Here is a 14,815-nt window from a genome sequence, read left to right as displayed (position 1 = left end):
AAAATCCTATTTTCAATGCATCTTATTTATTAAGTTTCCATTTTTATAGAAGTGAGTTTGCGCAATTCCTGTTTGAATAATTCAGCATATAATGGTTCTTATGACGAGTAAGGTGAGTGAGTGGGTGAGTGAGTGAGTGAGTGAGTGAGTGAGTGAGTGAGTGAGTGCGGTGGGGAATTTTGAAGCTGTATTTCAGTATGTTTTCTCACTTGTTTAACTGCTTTTGAATATGCTGAGTTAAGAAGAAACTATGAAGACTAAAGAAGATTAAGTTGTCGGAGTGGGTTAAAACAAAAAATTCCCATTTTTAAAATTACTTTATTTTATTTTATTACAAAGACATCATTAATGAGGATGGGACAAACGAAAAGTTATTAAGTTCTGTTTTTAATCACTAAACATAACTTTATTATTAATATGCTTAACTTTGTTGCATGTTTTATGGACAAGAGCCGCAGAAACCATTTGACCTTAATTTTGTCATCAAGTAATGTCAGTACAGACTCATAGATATTCAGGATTGCAGAAGAGTTGAATGCAATCTCTCGTGCTACAGTGTGGGGTAAATTTACTAAGCTCCCGATTTTGACCGAGATGCTGTTTTTTCATCAAAGTGTCATCTCGGTAATTTACTAAACACTAATCACGGCAGAGATGAGGGCATTCGTAATTTTTTGCAAGTCCAAGTAAAAAATTACGAATGAATACACCATCGGTCAAAACGCGGCTGTTTAAGTATGAATCTCGGTCATTTACTAAGAAGTGCACAGCAAAAAAAAAAAAAACACTGCCGTGAAAAATTACAACTCGTAAAAAAGTGCTAAAAAAAACCAGACCTACTTTTTTTCCCCGTGATTGGATAGGCATGCAGGGATCCATGAGATCCGTGCATGTATATCAGTGGGAAGGGGTGGGAAAGTTGTTATTTTATTAAAAAAAATTGCGTGGGGTCCCCCCTCCTAAGCATAACCAGCCTCGGGCTCTTTGAGCCGATCCTGGTTGCAGAAATATGGGGGAAAAATTGACAGGGGTTCCCCCATATTTAAGCAACCAGCATCGGGCTCTGCGCCTGGTCCTGGTTCCAAAAATACGGGGGACAAAAAGAGTAGGGGTCCCCCGTATTTTTAAAACCAGCACCGGGCTCCACTAGCTGGACAGATAATGCCACAGCCGGGGGTCACTTTGATATAGTGCCCTGCGGCCGTGGCATCAAAAATCCAACTAGTCACCCCTGGCCGGGGTACCCTGGGGGAGTGGGGACCCCTTCAATCAAGGGGTCCCCCCCCCAGCCACCCAAGGGCCAGGGGTGAAGCCCGAGGCTGTCCCCCCCCCATCCAATGGGCTGCGGATGGGGAGGCTGATAGCCTTTGTTGTAAAAGAAAATATATTGTTTTTAGTAGCAGTACTACAAGGCCCAGCAAGCCTCCCCCGCATGCTGGTACTTGGAGAACCACAAGTACCAGCATGCGACGGAAAAACGGGCCCGCTGGTACCTGTAGTACTACTACTAAAAAAATACCCAAAAAAAGACAAGACACACACACCGTGAAAGTATAATTTTATTACATACATACACACATACATACATACTTACCTTAAGTTCCCACGCAGGTCGGTCCTCTTCTCCAGTAGAATCCAAGGGGTACCTGTTGAAGAAATTATACTCACGAGATCCAGGGGTCCAGGCTCCTCGGGAAATCCTGGGGTAATCCACGTACTTGAAAAAAAAAAAAAACGGTGTCCCGACCACGAACTGAAAGGGGACCCATGTTTGCACATGGGTCACCTTTCCACGAATGCCAGAAACCCACTCTGACTTCTGTCTAAGTGGGTTTCTTCAGCCAATCAGGGAGCGCCACGTTGTAGCACTCTCCTGATCAGCTGTGTGGTCCTGTCCTCACTGACAGGCAGCACACGGCAGTGTTACAATGTAGCGCCTATGCGCTACATTGTAACCAATGATGGGAACTTTCTGCCCTGCGGTTGACCTAAAGTGACGTCACCGCTGAGCAGAAAGTTCCCATCATTGGTTACAATGTAGCGCATAGGCGCTACATTGTAACACTGCCGTGTGCTGCCTGTCAGTGAGGACAGGACCACACAGCTGATCAGGAGAGTGCTACAACGTGGCGCTCCCTGATTGGCTGAAGAAACCCACTTAGACAGAAGTCAGAGTGGGTTTCTGGCATTCGTGGAAAGGTGACCCATGTGCAAACATGGGTCCCCTTTCAGTTCGTGGTCGGGACACCGGTTTTTTTTTTTTTCAAGTACGTGGATTACCCCTGGATTTCCCGAGGAGCCTGGACCCCTGGATCTCGTGAGTATAATTTCTTCAACAGGTACCCCTTGGATTCTACTGGAGAAGAGGACCGACCTGCGTGGGAACTTAAGGTAAGTATGTATGTATGTGTGTATGTATGTAATAAAATTATACTTTCACGGTGTGTGTGTCTTGTCTTTTTTTGGGTATTTTTTTAGTAGTAGTACTACAGGTACCAGCGGGCCAGTTTTTCCGCCGCATGCTGGTACTTGTGGTTCTCCAAGTACCAGCATGCGGGGGAGGCTTGCTGGGCCTTGTAGTACTGCTACTAAAAACAATATCTTTTCTTTTACAACAAAGGCTATCAGCCTCCCCATCCGCAGCCCATTGGATGGGGGGGGACAGCCTCGGGCTTCACCCCTGGCCCTTGGGTGGCTGGGGGGGGGGACCCCTTGATTGAAGGGGTCCCCACTCCCCCAGAGTACCCCGGCCAGGGGTGACTAGTTGGATTTTTGATGCCACGGCCGCAGGGCACTATATAAAAGTGACCCCCGGCTGTGGCATTATCTGTCCAGCTAGTGGAGCCCGGTGCTGGTTTTAAAAATACGGGGGACCCCTACTCTTTTTGTCCCCCGTATTTTTGGGACCAGGACCAGGCGCAGAGCCCGATGCTGGTTGCTTAAATATGGGGGAACCCCTGTCATTTTTTTCCCCAAATTTTTGCAACCAGGATCGGCTCAAAGAGCCCGAGGCTGGTTATGCTTAGGAGGGGGGACCCCACGCATTTTTTTTAATTATTTTACAGTGTTTAATTTAAAAAAAAAAAATAAAATAAACCCCAGCACGGATCACACAGATCCGGCCGAGATTGATTGTAAAAAAAGTCGGCAGTGTTTTGCTAATCACTGCCGTAAAAATAGAAAAAAAACCACGAATGACATCGACATCGGAACAAAAGAAAAACCCGAATACGACAGCTTAGTAAATTAGTCGTAATCAATTCAAAAAGTTGCAGTTTTACACTTTCGATGTCATTCGTGATTGAACTTTGACCTGAAACGGGAAAATACGAATCTTAGTAAATTTACCCCTATGTTGGTTAAATAAGTAGATAGGAGTATGTGCTGGTATTGCAACAAGGCAACTCTTGCTTTATTGGGTCCCTGGGGTGGCCCCTTTAGGGGTAGTTTTCAGCAATCAGGCACATTTAGCCACCTTGGAGTGGGAGGTCCCGCATTAGGACTGCTAATACTGCTCTATGGTCTTCATTAGGACTGATAATACTTAGAGATGAGCGGGTTCGGTTCCTCGGAATCCGAACCCCCCCGAACCTCAGCCTTTTTACACGGGTCCGAGGCAGACTCGGATCTTCCCGCCTTGCTCGGCTAACCCGAGCGCGCCCGAACATCATCATCCCGCTGTCGGATTCTCGCGAGGCTCGTATTCTAGCCGCGCGTCGCCGCCATTTTCACACGTGCATTGAGATTGATAGGGAGAGGACGTGGCTGGCGTCCTCTCCGTTAGAATAGATAGAGACACTTGAGTTGATTACTTAGTAATTTTGGGGAGCATTAGGAGTACTCAGAGTGCAGAGTTTTGCTGATAGTTAGTTACTAGTGACTGACCACCACCAGTTTTATTTATTATTTAATATAATCCGTTCTCTGCCTGAAAAAAAAAACGATACACAGTCACATACCATATCTGTGCTCAGCCTCAGTGTGCTGCATGATAATATCATCTATGTATATCTGACTGTGCTGAGTGCTCACTGCTCACACAGCTGAATTGTGGGGGAGACTGGGGTGCAGTTATAGCAGGAGTACAGTGCACACTTTTGCTGCCAGTGTGACTGACCAGTGACCACCAGTATATTGTCTGCCTGAAAAAAGTTAAACACTCCTGTGGTGTTTTTTTTTTTTTATTCTATAAACGCATTCTGCTGACAGTGTCCAGCAGGTCCGTCATTCATTATATTATATAAATATTTACCTGCAGTAGTGTTATATTTTTTTTGTTCATCTCTATCATCTTTATCATCTCTATATTAGCAGATGCAGTACGGTAGTCCACGGCTGTGGCTACCTCTGTGTCGTCAGTGCTCGTCCATAATTGTATACCTACCTGTGGTGGGGTTTTTTTTTCTATCTTCTTCATACTAGTAGTTTAGGAGTCTGCTGACAGTGTCCAGCAGGTCCGTCATTATATTATATATACCTGCAGTAGTGATATATATATATTTTTTATATCATTATCATCTCTATACTAGCAGACGCAGTACGGTAGTCCACGGCTGTGGCTACCTCTGTGTCGTCAGTGCTCGTCCATAATTGTATACCTACCTGTGGTGGGGTTTTTTTTTCTATCTTCTTCATACTAGTAGTTTAGGAGTCTGCTGACAGTGTCCAGCAGGTCCGTCATTATATTATATATACCTGCAGTAGTGATATATATATATTTTTTATATCATTATCATCTCTATACTAGCAGACGCAGTACGGTAGTCCACGGCTGTGGCTACCTCTGTGTCGTCAGTGCTCGTCCATAATTGTATACCTACCTGTGGTGGGTTTTTTTTTTCTATCTTCTTCATACTAGTAGTTTAGGAGTCTGCTGACAGTGTCCAGCAGGTCCGTCATTATATTATATATACCTGCAGTAGTGATATATATATATTTTTTATATCATTATCATCTCTATACTAGCAGACGCAGTACGGTAGTCCACGGCTGTAGCTACCTCTGTGTCGTCAGTCACTCGTCATCCATAAGTATACTAGTATCCATCCATCTCCATTGTTTACCTGAGGTGCCTTTTAGTTGTGCCTATTAAAATATGGAGAACAAAAATGTTGAGGTTCCAAAAATAGGGAAAGATCAAGATCCACTTCCACCTCGTGCTGAAGCTGCTGCCACTAGTCATGGCCGAGACGATGAAATTCCATCAACGTCGTCTGCCAAGGCCGATGCCCAATGTCATAGTACAGAGCATGTAAAATCCAAAACACAAAATATCAGTAAAAAAAGGACTCAAAAATCTAAAATAAAATCGTCGGAGAAGCGTAAACTTGCCAATATGCCATTTACCACACGGAGTGGCAAGGAACGGCTGAGGCCCTGGCCTATGTTCATGGCTAGTGGTTCAGCTTCACATGAGGATGGAAGCACTCAGCCTCTCGCTAGAAAAATGAAAAGACTCAAGCTGGCAAAAGCACAGCAAAGAACTGTGCGTTCTTCGAAATCACAAATCCACAAGGAGAGTCCAATTGTGTCGGTTGCGATGCCTGACCTTCCCAACACTGGACGTGAAGAGCATGCGCCTTCCACCATTTGCACGCCCCCTGCAAGTGCTGGAAGGAGCACCCGTAGTCCAGTTCCTGATAGTCAGATTGAAGATGTCAGTGTTGAAGTACACCAGGATGAGGAGGATATGGGTGTTGCTGGCGCTGGGGAGGAAATTGACAAGGAGGATTCTGATGGTGAGGTGGTTTGTTTAAGTCAGGCACCCGGGGAGACACCTGTTGTCCGTGGGAGGAATATGGCCATTGACATGCCTGGTGAAAATACCAAAAAAATCAGCTCTTCAGTGTGGAAGTATTTCAACAGAAATGCGGACAACAGGTGTCAAGCCGTGTGTTGCCTTTGTCAAGCTGTAATAAGTAGGGGTAAGGACGTTAACCACCTCGGAACATCCTCCCTTATACGTCACCTGCAGCGCATTCATCATAAGTCAGTGACAAGTTCAAAAACTTTGGGCGACAGCGGAAGCAGTCCACTGACCAGTAAATCCCTTCCTCTTGTAACCAAGCTCACGCAAACCACCCCACCAACTCCCTCAGTGTCAATTTCCTCCTTCCCCAGGAATGCCAATAGTCCTGCAGGCCATGTCACTGGCAATTCTGACGAGTCCTCTCCTGCCTGGGATTCCTCCGATGCATCCTTGAGTGTAACGCCTACTGCTGCTGGCGCTGCTGTTGTTGCTGCTGGGAGTCGATGGTCATCCCAGAGGGGAAGTCGTAAGACCACTTTTACTACTTCCACCAAGCAATTGACTGTCCAACAGTCCTTTGCGAGGAAGATGAAATATCACAGCAGTCATCCTGCTGCAAAGCGGATAACTGAGGCCTTGGCATCCTGGGCGGTGAGAAACGTGGTTCCGGTATCCATCATTACTGCAGAGCCAACTATAGACTTGATTGAGGTACTGTGTCCCCGGTACCAAATACCCTCTAGGTTCCATTTCTCTAGGCAGGCGATACCGAAAATGTACACAGACCTCAGAAAAAGACTCACCAGTGTCCTAAAAAATGCAGTTGTACCCAATGACCACTTAACCACGGACATGTGGACAAGTGGAGCAGGGCAGACTCAGGACTATATGACTGTGATAGCCCACTGGGTAGATGTATTGACTCCCGCCGCAAGAACAGCAGCGGCGGCACCAGTAGCAGCATCTCGCAAACGCCAACTCTTTCCTAGGCAGGCTACGCTTTGTATCACCGCTTTCCAGAATACGCACACAGCTAAAAACCTCTTACGGCAACTGAGGAAGATCATCGCAGAATGGCTTACCCCAATTGGACTCTCCTGTGGATTTGTGGCATCGGACAACGCCAGCAATATTGTGTGTGCATTAAATATGGGCAAATTCCAGCACGTCCCATGTTTTGCACATACCTTGAATTTGGTGGCGCAGAATTATTTAAAAAACGAGAGGGGCGTGCAAGAGATGCTGTCGGTGGCCAGAAGAATTGCGGGACACTTTCGGCGTACAGGCACCACGTACAGAAGACTGGAGCAACACCAAAAACGCCTGAACCTGCCCTGCCATCATCTGAAGCAAGAAGTGGTAACGAGGTGGAATTCAACCCTCTATATGCTTCAGAGGTTGGAGGAGCAGCAAAAGGCCATTCAAGCCTATACAACTGACCACGATATAGGAGGTGGAATGCACCTGTCTCAAGCGCAGTGGAGAATGATTTCAACGTTGTGCAAGGTTCTGCAACCTTTTGAACTTGCCACACGTGAAGTCAGTTCAGACACTGCCAGCCTGAGTCAGGTCATTCCCCTCATCAGGCTTTTGCAGAAGAAGCTGGAGACATTGAAGGAGGAGCTAACACTGAGCGATTCCGCTAGGCATGTGGGACTTGTGGATGGAGCCCTTAATTCGCTTAACAAGGATTCACGGGTGGTCAATCTGTTGAAATCAGAGCACTACATTTTGGCCACCGTGCTCGATCCTAGATTTAAAACCTACGTTGTATCTCTCTTTCCGGCAGACACAAGTCTGCAGGGGTTCAAAGAACTGCTGGTGAGAAAATTGTCAAGTCAAGCGGAACGCGACCTGTCAACATCTCCTCCTTCACATTCTCCCGCAACTGGGGGTGCGAGGAAAAGGCTCAGAATTCCGAGCCCACCCGCTGGCGGTGATGCAGGGCAGTCTGGAGCGACTGCTGATGCTGACATCTGGTCCGGACTGAAGGACCTGACAACGATTACGGACATGTCGTCTACTGTCACTGCATATGATTCTCTCACCATTGAAAGAATGGTGGAGGATTATATGAGTGACCGCATCCAAGTAGGCACGTCAGACAGTCCGTACATATACTGGCAGGAAAAAGAGGCAATTTGGAGGCCCTTGCACAAACTGGCTTTAGTCTACCTAAGTTGCCCTCCCACAAGTGTGTACTCCGAAAGAGTGTTTAGTGCCGCCGCTCACCTTGTCAGCAATCGGCGTACGAGGTTACTTCCAGAAAATGTGGAGAAGATGATGTTCATTAAAATGAATTATAATCAGTTCCTCCATGGAGACATTCACCAGCAGCAATTGCCTCCACAAAGTACACAGGGAGCTGTGATGGTGGATTCCAGTGGGGACGAATTGATAATCTGTGAGGAGGGGGATGTACACGGTGATGAATCGGAGGATGATGATGAGGTGGACATCTTGCCTCTGTAGAGCCAGTTTGTGCAAGGAGAGATTAATTGCTTCTTTTTTTGGTGGGGGTCCAAACCAACCCGTCATTTCAGTCACAGTCGTGTGGCAGACCCTGTCACTGAAATGATGGGTTTGTTAAAGTGTGCATGTCCTGTTTATACAACATAAGGGTGGGTGGGAGGGCCCAAGGACAATTCCATCTTGCACCTCTTTTTTCTTTCATTTTTCTTTGCGTCATGTGCTGTTTGGGGAGTGTTTTTTGGAAGGGCCATCCTGCGTGACACTGCAGTGCCACTCCTAGATGGGCCAGGTGTTTGTGTCGGCCACTAGGGTCGCTTATCTTAGTCACACAGCTACCTCATTGCGCCTCTTTTTTTCTTCTTTGCGTCATGTGCTGTTTGGGGAGTGTTTTTTGGAAGGGCCATCCTGCGTGACACTGCAGTGCCACTCCTAGATGGGCCAGGTGTTTGTGTCGGCCACTAGGGTCGCTTAGCTTACTTTTTTTTCCAAAACGCGTTCGAACCCAAAACACGGCCACGGAACCGAACCCAAAACCAAAACACAAAACCCGAAAAATTTCCGGTGCACATCTCTAATAATACTGCTCTGGGACCCCCCCAATTCAAGGTGGCTATAGGTGTCTGATTGCTGAAAACCACCATCATCTGGGGCTCACGTCTGCTTTAAAGCTACTGCTTAAACAGTGAGACGTCGGCAGTGACATACAGTAGTGGATATAATCAGGGGTAAGAAACACACCACTAAAACCCCCTGATATGCTGATCCATTATAATTGTAATGGAGTATTGGAGGTTGAGGTCAGTGCTAGCCTGCATACAGCAAATAGCACTCTCCCTCTGTCCGCACTGCAACAACCCATCAATGTGCTGCCTCGAATCTGTGACACCGGGTTGAGCATACTGCAGACGCCAAGACCTCCCTGCGCTCTACCTGCGCTCTCCCCTGGAGGTTTATACAATATAGACTGACCTCACATTGTTGCTAATTAATTATTATTGACATCACAGCGCTGTTTCAGAAATCCATTTGTGCCATCATCTGTGTACCCATACGCCTTTAATTGCAATCTATTGTTGTAATATTTATACATGGATCAACAATGCTTTTGGATTTAAAAAAGACTAAATGTTATAATTATTCAATTAACACCTTGGAGCAGGTGTACTTTTAACAGAGACTTGCTGTTGTGGATATTCTCTATTTTTAAGGAATGTTTTTAACAATGTGTTAATATTGTGAATAAATTTGGATATATTATTCCTATATAATGGGCCCCATACACTAGGACGATAATGCCCGATTTCGGGCATTCGGCCCGATATATCAGGTAAAATCGGGCATTTTGGAGGTGTTTCCGATCCGTTGCGCGTTCCCATGAGCATCGGATTGGATCCTCCAGATTGAATATGCTGCACAATCAATCATGTCCGACCCCGCACTCATGGCTGGGATCGCCCAAGATACATCGGATGTAAAAGGACAGCATACGATGTATCTTGGGTGATCCTGCCCCCCGGGAGGCTGCCAGGGTGATCGCCTGCGACATGTCAGACGGACATGTCGCGTAAGTGTATGGGGCGCTTTAGTCTCTGACTATTTTATTATAGCATGCGCTCCTAATAGTGACTGTAGTCACTTCTCTTTGTCGTCACAGAAAACGCCGTTATTTATTATTACAGTATATATTTTTTTTCTCCTTTAAATGTGTTTGGAAATGACACTAAGCTAAAACAAGTGCAGCAAGAACAGACTGTATAATAAAATGAACCATGCCATTTATTTAATATGCAAAATATTCATGTTGTTGGGAAACATTGGTAAAGTGCACTAAATTGGTATTATGTTTGACTTGAATTGCCTCTCCGTCTCCCATGGAAAAGGAAAGCTAATGTAGGAATTTATTTTGTACATTAGCATTACAGCATGGCTACGGCTCGCCAGCAGGGAGCCCTCGCTACTTCTGACCTTTTACAGAAACAAATGCAAAATTGTCATCTAAAATGATGGTGACTACTCTACATAATTATATGTTTGCACGATTCAACAGATGGGAAGCTGTTAATATCAGCTGACAAGGGGGGGGGGGAATGAAAATACTCATATAAAATATTTCCCAACACAAAATGCAAATATTGATGGGTCTTAAAAAAATCAACAGCCTTAAAATGTTATTGAGCATTAAATGATAGACTGTGCATCAGAAACGCTCAACCCATAATATTCTCAAAAGTGATATTTTTAGCACATGTTGAAAAACAACTGCTCCAAGTGCTGTTAAAATTCTTAAGTGCAGATGATAGCTATATCTACACCAGCATGCCCTGTTAAGGAGAAGGGTTGCTATGGAAACCTACTGTAGCAAAATATCAAAAAGTTTGAAAATGTTCGGAGTTTTAAATGTTCACTCTCTACATAATTAGTTGGATGAAGAACTAAGGTCAACTGAATAGCAAGGTACTTAGGGGCACATTTATTATGCTCGGTGAAGTGATAAAGTGGAAGGTGATAAAGGACCAGCCAATCAGATCCTAACTACCATGTCACAGGCTGGGTTTGAAAAATGACAGCTAGGAGCTGACTGGCTGGTCCTTTATCACCTTCCAATTTATCACTTCACCGAGCTTAATAAATCTGCCCCTTAGTGACAAACCTGCACCTATTTTCTACAGAAATATTCTGTTTTTTTTTTTTAAAGTGGTTTGTCCATTGTAGAACTTGCACAGGTTTAAATACCTTTATACAAACTTTAATTGCCTACAAGAAATGGATGACAACATCTGATCTTAGGGGCAAACACAAAAATAGAGGGACAGGATCTTCTACTAGCAGGACACAATAGAAAAGGGGTGTGATGGAAATTGTGCTGTCTAACATGGATGTAGTCTTAAATAAAGCAATGAAATACATGGGGGGAAAAACTATAAACAAAATACACCTACAGTGCCAGTCACACCAGACTACTAAATGCAGAGAGCATATGTCAAATTTCCTGTTTTAAACAGAACAGTGATTTTTTTCATTACCTGAAATCACTTAGAAACTGATTCCGTTACTTTCATTCTGTGTATTATTTTTGACTAGAAGCATCTAAAGGGAAAAAAAAGAACAAATCTGTTAATCCTTCCATATTCACCAGACCATTGTTCCATCTGGCCTGTGTTATTGGAGCTCGGTTTTAAAATATAATCTTGGCTTTAAGGTAATTAGTAGTGACAAAACTTCTGTATTGTATATTCTCCTTTCCTATTAATCAACATTTGTAATTCTCTGAACATACAATATTAGTGCTTTCACAGTACATAGAATTAGTATTAGATATGGAAATATATATATTTTAACATGAAGACTATTCTAAACTACAGATCATATAATTATCTTTGAGAATGTACCAATCCTAATATAACCATGACAACAGCCAGGGTCCTCATGACTTAGTACTCCCTCTCTTGCATGCAGTTCCTCTTTTCCATGACCATTTACTTTCCTGTACTGGTTGTATTGTAGGTAGGGGTTCTTCTATATCCACCATATTGATCCTACTAGTGTAAGATACATTTTCTGAAAATGTACAATGTCTTTGAAATAGTGTGTACAGGTCAAATTGTATGACTTTGGTCTCTTGTATAATGTTGGATAGTTCCATTTGTAAAAGTGCCTTTTCAAAATCAATTAATTACAAAAAGAATCCTACATTTTATGATTCTTATTTCTAATACTGTTAAATCTGTATGATCAATGAGTTCAGTTTGTTTGCTGTCACCAGATCCCTGCAGATACAGGTTGGCAGCACTTGTGATCATACGCGCTGGAACTGAGAGGTGAATGTCAAAGTACTGGGTCATGACACACAGTGCACCCACCATACTAAACTACTTCCCCCTACACCCAGCTCCAATCCCTAAATTTATGACTATATTATGGTGAGGTTGAACACCCTATTACACATCCCCCCCCCCCCCCCCCCTTGATCTCTGTCACAAAATGAACATGCACAGTGCTGCCCTGTTGGGGTCTCTCTCAGCTCTCCCGCTGTGGAGTGATACGCCCGTATGTCTCTGTCAGTGACCTCGGGTCATTGTCCTTCTCTTCTCAGCAGACGCGGTGATCGGCGTCCCTCATGGAGACCACACCGGGCGCCGCCATCTTAGTTCTTGTCACATGTCTGTGAAGCACCAATGGAGTAAAGCAAGAAGCTGCACCAGCTGGGAGGAGCTATGACAATACATATCAGCTGACCGGTTAGGATCCAATCGGGGGTCAGTTAGTGGTCAGATGACTCCTCTGATCAATCATCAGAGACCCAGGGGTATAAAGATCCTGCAAAGGCACTCCCTGGTTGTCAGTGCTTTGTTGTCTACAGACCTGCTGTAACATCTGCTGAGTATCTCTAGCAGCTTGCTCATTGACTCCTGTGCAGGTAACACCTTAACACCCATTGACTACATCCCGCAATCCTGAGTAGCTGATCATGCTCCAGCAATCTTGTATAGCCGGTACTGCTCCTCAACCTGGCATCCACCAATCCTGAGTAGCTGGTAATACTCCAGCAATCCTGTATAGCCGGTACTGCTCCACAGCCCAGCATCTAAGTCTACTGTAAATAACTTGTCGCAACCCAGCAATCCTGAGAAGCTGGTACTGCTCCACAGTCTAGCACCTGAGCCTAAGAAACTGGTTGCAACCCAGTAATCCTGAGAAGCTGGTACTGCTACGCATCCCAGCACCTGTGCCTAAGTAACTGGTCATCACTCTGTAATCCTGAGAAGCTGGAACTGCTCCAGATCCCAGCATTTATGTGCTTTTGTTTCAGCAATCCGAAATAGCTTGTTGGTTCTACACTTCATAGTAAGTACTACACCACCTTATCTCTCTTCACTTTCCTATCCTGCATGAAGAAAAGTTATATTAAGCAGGCTAGCTTTCTACCCAACCTTCCACGCTCCACTCCCGTGGCAATCCCTAGTCTGGACTCACAAACAAATCTAAGCCTGCCAATCTCCTTGTACACTGAATGCATTGCACACATAGGAAATGTGAAAGCCCAGCTGGTTCAGGAAGGGGGGGGGGGGCATATTAGGTACAAATCAAACTCCCCATACTGATGCACTCACTTCCCTTCCTTTACTACTGAAATTTGCTTCATGTGACTCAAGGCCCTTTTCCTGTGATGACCTTCATTGCCTCCGGTGCATATGGGTACTTCAGGGATGATGCATCAAGCAGTGAAAAGAAGTGAGAAGTGGACCAGTAGAGAAGTTGCCCATAACAACCAATGAGCATCTACCTATAATTCAAAGCTGATTGTTTGCAATGGGCAACTTCTCCACTAATCCACTTCTCCATTCAGCCAAAGTTGCCTAGCAAGTGTTTACCAGCTTCTCTTTTTTCAGTCATAGATGAGAGCAGAATTTCATATGTAGTAGTTCAGTATATCACATAAACTCTATAAATTCACATTGGGGCACTGCATAGTAGAGATGAGCGGGTTCGGTTTCTCTGAAACCGAACCCGCACGAACTTCATGTTTTTTTTACGGGTCCGAGCAGACTCGGATCCTCCCGCCTTGCTCGGTTAACCCGAGCGCGCCCGAACGTCATCATGACGCTGTCGGATTCTCGCGAGACTCGGATTCTATATAAGGAGCCGCGCGTCGCCGCCATTTTCACACGTGCATTGAGATTGATAGGGAGAGGACGTGGCTGGCGTCCTCTCCATTAGAAATTAGATTAGAAGAGAGAGAGAGATTGTGCAGAGTCAGACAGAGTTTACCACAGTGACCAGTGCAGTTGTTGTTAGTTAACTTTTATTTATTTTAATATAATATATCCGTTCTCTGCTATATCCGTTCTCTGCCTGAAAAAAAACGATACACAGCAGCAGCCAGTCACACAGTGTGACTCAGTCTGTGTGCACTCAGCTCAGCCCAGTGTGCTGCACATCAATGTATAAAAGGCAAAGCTTATAATAATTGTGGGGGAGACTGGGGAGCACTGCAGGTTGTTATAGCAGGAGCCCCCAGGAGTACATAATATTATATTAATTTAAAATTAAACAGTGCACACTTTTGCTGCAGGAGTGCCACTGCCAGTGTGACTAGTGGTGACCAGTGCCTGACCACCAGTATAGTAGTATATTGTTGTATGTATTGTATACTATCTCTTTATCAACCAGTCTATATTAGCAGCAGACACAGTACAGTGCGGTAGTTCACGGCTGTGGCTACCTCTGTGTCGGCAGTCGGAACTCGGCAGGCAGTCCGTCCATCCATAATTGTATTACAATATATACCACCTAACCGTGGTATTTTTTTTTCTTTCTTTATACCGTCGTCATAGTGTCATACTAGTTGTTACGAGTATACTACTATCTCTTTATCAACCAGTGTACAGTGCGGTAGTTCACGGCTGTGGCTACCTCTGTGTCGGCAGTCGGCAGGCAGTCCGTCCATCCATAATTGTATTATTATTATAATATATACCACCTAACCGTGGTTTTTTTTTCATTCTTTATACCGTCGTCATAGTGTCATACTAGTTGTTACTAGAGATGAGCGCCGGAAATTTTTCGGGTTTTGTGTTTTGGTTTTGGGTTCGG

This window comes from Pseudophryne corroboree, chromosome 7 (assembly GCF_028390025.1).
Source record: "Pseudophryne corroboree isolate aPseCor3 chromosome 7, aPseCor3.hap2, whole genome shotgun sequence".
Lineage (NCBI taxonomy): Eukaryota > Metazoa > Chordata > Amphibia > Anura > Myobatrachidae > Pseudophryne > Pseudophryne corroboree.
The sequence above is the reverse complement of the archived record's forward strand: the minus strand, read 5'-3'. Positions refer to the sequence as shown.